Here is a 4,704-nt window from a genome sequence, read left to right on the forward strand (position 1 = left end):
CCCTTCATATATTCATCTATCCTATTAGTTCTGTACCTTTAGAGAACACTGACTAATGCCGTGGGGTTAAGCCAATCGTCTAGTAGGTTCATAAAATGCTAAAAGCAGATATAAACTTAAAGACGATCCAGCTCATCTCTTCATTTTACAGATGTAAAAACAGAAGTAGAAATAGAATTGGAACCCCAGTTTCTTGAAACCCAGTGTTTGTGTAATACCATGCTAATTTCTTCTAATTTGTGTTTTATTTAATAATCAGGAAACAGTTCAAATAGAGGCCCAGGGCTCTGAAACATTGCCCAAGGTCTATGGCTTTTGCAAAGCAAGTACTGTTTCTGCTACTTTACCTAGTTGCTCTTGGCCTATGTTTGGGGTGCATCTAAAGAACTGTTTGCTGATTATTAAATAAAACACAAATTAGAATGAAATTAGCATGGTGTTATAAAAACACAGGGTTTCAAGAAACTGGGGTTCCAATTCTATTTCTACCTCTAGGATACAGGGTAAGTCACTTCCTTTCTCAGATTCTGTTTCTTTGTATGTCAAAGGGCTGGATTAGATAAACTTGACTTCCCCTCTTGGCCCTCATATATCATTCTATAAATATGTTATCATTTCTAATAGACTGTTTGATGTAATCTTTTGTCTAATGGCCCCTGCTTTTCACAATAAATGAAACAAAGGTCACAGACTTTTATTCATTTGCAACCCTGATTAACTAACAGTTAATGTGTAACTGGAGTGCCACATAGAAACAGAAAGGAGAAGGGGAATGGATTGGGTTGGAGAAGGTGAAGTCTGACCTATCCTCTACAAGAGGTACAGGGTTTATCCAGGAAGACAGGAGTGCCATGAGGAGTAAACTCCAGCAGGGGCTGGAGTCATGGCCACACACAGGGCCTTACAGGATCCAGGCTGCCAGAGCAGAGTTTGGATGGGGGCTGGGAGGCTGGGGGAGCTAGCTGAGGAGATGGTTGTCATGCCAGGCCACGAGTGTGGACGAGTGCTGGCCAGGGGAGGTATAGGAGATTGATGGGGCTGTGGCAAGCAGGGCAGATACCCTTCCAGGAACCTGTTTCATTAAACACAGAATACAGTCCTGAGGGCTCGGTCTCAATACACTCCTGAGGGCTCGGTCTCAGGAAAACATGTTCTTAAGTTTTACATCCTTCTTCTGTTTTGATTAGGTGTTTCCTGATTATAAAATAAATTCCTAGAACTGTTAATGGTAACAACACAAAACACTATAGACCCATACGAGGATCATATTGAAACCAATGACATTTAAGAATAAAAGATCTGATGAATATGAACACTTCCCTGGTTCCTAGGAGGATAACAGTTGAGTTTTGCTCAGGTAATCTGCCTTCTTTTCCTTCTTCTCTGCTTTGTATCTCAGTTTCTATATTTTGTCTTACATTAATAGGATTTGGTCTCATTACCCTGATGATTTTATAGTAAACTACCTCAAATTCTTTTTGGAAGAAGATGGGATATAAATTATTTTTAAAGTTTATCTGAATAGATGTTCTTCAATATCACACAATAAATAATGACAATGTAACTTTGTGCATATAGCACTTTAAGAGATTGATCATAAACACAATCCTATTAATCTTAATTCAAGTTAATAATGCTTGCATTTGTATGGCATTTTAGGTATTATAAAGTTTTTTTAAATTGTGGTAAGAGATGCATAAAATTTACTATTTAAACCTTTTTTAAGTGTATAGTTCAGTAGTGTTAAGTACATTCACAGTGTTGTGTAACCATCACCACTAGCCATTTCCAGACTTTTTCATCATCCCAAACTGAATCTCTGTACCTATTAAATATGACCTCATTCTCCACCTCCCCACAGCTCCTGGGAACCTCTATTCTACTTTCTGTATGAATTTTCCTATTCTAGGTGTCTCATATAAGTGGAATCATACAATATTCATCCTTTGGTGTCTGGCTTATTTCACGTAGCGTAATGCTTTCAAGGTTCATTCATGTTGTAGCATTTATCAGAATTTGATTCATTTTTAAGGCTGAATATCTTCCATTTTATGTGTCTACCACATTTTGCTTATCCATTCTTCTGTTGATGAACACCTGGGTTGTTTTCACCTTTTGGCTATTGTGAATAATGCTGCTATGAACACTGATGTGCAAGTACCTGTCTGAGTCTCTGCTTTCAATTTTGGGCATATACCTAGAAGTGGGATTGCTGGATCATAGGATCATTCTATTTTTAACTTTTTTGAGGAATTGCCATACCACCCGCTACAGCAGCCGCATCTTTTATATTGCCAACAGTGCACAAAGGCTCTGATTTCTCCACTTTCTGGTCAACATTTAGATTATCATTCTTTTTTTAAAAAAACATAATAGCTAACCCCATGGGCATGAAGTAAGGTTGTTTTTTTGTTTTTAATGTGTGCGTTATCTTACTTGATCCATTAAATCCCTAACAAGAACTCCTCTAGGGCAGATGTCCTGTCTTATTCATCCTTGGCCCCAGTGTCTTGCAAGCAAGTGAATTCTCAATAAGTTTTAACTGAATGGATGGTTGATAGATTTATAGGATGCATGCCAATTCTGTGGACGAGAGTAGGTACTAATTGTTATTTTCATTTCACAGAAGAGCAAGTCAGGGCTCCGAGCACTAAGTGACTTGGCTGAGGTCAAACTGCCTGCAAGTTTTATCTAATAGTGACAGGGGAACCAATGTGTCGAGCATGAATGTCAGTCCATTGAAACAGTGCCCACTTTTCTGACTCTGCTCCTTAAGAGACAGGGCCTGTACAGCAAGGACACAGAGAAGCAGGTTACAGAAAAAGGGCTGGCTCATCCATGTATGCCTGGCATTTGAGGAATGTGGCTGAAATCTCAACACTCTGGTTCAGAAGCACATCTGCAATCAAATATAACAAGACATGGTATGAGAGATGTCTGGCATACCAAGGAGATTCCTAGAATACAGCGGATAGGAAAACCTCATTACTTCAATTCCCAAGAAAGAGTACTACTGGTAGTAATCCCAACAGGAGTATCCAAGTAACTCAGTAATCTTCAGTAAAGAAAAGAAATTGTGAAACAATTATAGTCAGTCCTCCGTCTCTGTAGGTTCCACATCTGTGGATTCAACGCACCTCATATTGAAACTATTAATAAATAAATAAATAATAACAATATAACAATTAAAATAATGCAAATTTTAAAAGCATAACAACTATTTACATAGTATTTATATTGTATTAGGTATTATAAGTAATCCAGAGATTATTTAAAACATATGGGAGAGTGTGCATAGGTTATATGCAAATACTACACCATTTTACATAAGAGACTTGGGCATCTGTGGACTTTGTTATCTACAAGGGTCCTGGAACCAATTCCCCATGGATACCGAGGGTCAACTGTACCAAGTTGAAAACAAAACAAAAGGAAATCTATTGCAAAAAGGAAATTCCCAAAGATAAAAAGCATGTCTATGAAATAGTCAAAGAGCCGAAAATGTTGGGAAGACACACACTGCTTTCCCTGCCCTGTGCCCCTTTTTGCAGATCTATTTGTGTCTTTATCTACCAGCAGATATTCGATTATTCTAATAGATTCCTGTTTTTCCCAAGAGGGTTTACTTATTTATTAAATATGATGCAAACATCTCTCTCAGAGACGTTGCTCTCTCTTCCTAGGATTCCTTAGCCCTAAATCTGCAGAGCCAATTAGGCATTAATATTGGGCTTTACAACTTTGGACCATCAGACCACCAAGACTGATTCATTAAATGTATATGGTTTCAGATCACACGAATTTATCATAGACTTTAGAATTGGCTTTTTAGAAGTACTGCTATAAGGAAAATCTCAGCATAGCAAGTTTTATCTAATAGTCTACTTGTATTAAAGAGTACTCAATGTAAACCCTAGGAAGACTTTTAACTGCCTTTTGGAAATTGGTTGAGTGGGATTTGAACCGCGTACTCTCTGTAAAGCAGGAAATTAGCACTTAGTAATTACTAAGTATTTAAAAATGGGAAATAGAAAATTACATTTCAGACCTGGTGCAGTGGCTCATACCTGTAATCCTAACACTTTGGCAGGTGGAGGCAGGTGGATCGCTTGAGCCCAGGAGTTCAAGACCAGCCTGGGCAACATAGTGAGCAACTCCATTTCTACTAAAAATAAAAAAAAATTATTTGGGCGTGATGGGGTGCACCTGTAGTCCCCACTACTCAGGAGGCTGAGACAGGAAGATTGCTTGAGCCTAGAAGGTCAAGCCTGAGTGAGCAGTGACCGGCCATTGTATTCCAGCCTGAGCAACACAGCGAGACCCTGTCTCAAAAAAAATGTATATTTTTAAAAAAAGAAAATTACATTTTAGTTGTTCCATAAATATCAGTACAACCAAACCTAAGTGCAAAATTCCCAACACAAATGATCGCCTCTGGGCCAGCCATGTAGCCCCCATCTTGCTGTCAATAATCATTTCCAGGGGCTGTAATTGTCTTCCTTCCCCCTGTACCACCTCATCACAGGACACAAATTGTTTTGCTTAGTTTAGATAGCCGTGACTAAACTAAGTGCCAATTGTCTTTTAAAATATGTGTTAATCAGCACTCAAGATTGTTCCTACAAAAATGTCACTCCCTCACTCAATTTGCATGTGCCCTCCTGAGTAGGAAAGAGCTGAGTTAGAGGCAGCCCTCTGGGACCT

General features: G+C 38.6%; 1 protein-coding gene across 2 annotated transcripts in view; it reads right to left on the reverse strand.

Annotated features, from left to right (window-relative positions):
- The window catches only part of MCF2L2 (MCF.2 cell line derived transforming sequence-like 2), a 249,891-nt gene that overhangs the window by 65,061 nt on the left and 180,126 nt on the right, over window positions 1-4,704 (reverse strand). The window lies entirely within an intron of this gene.

The sequence above is a fragment of the Pan paniscus genome, chromosome 2, assembly GCF_029289425.2.
Source record: "Pan paniscus chromosome 2, NHGRI_mPanPan1-v2.0_pri, whole genome shotgun sequence".
Lineage (NCBI taxonomy): Eukaryota > Metazoa > Chordata > Mammalia > Primates > Hominidae > Pan > Pan paniscus.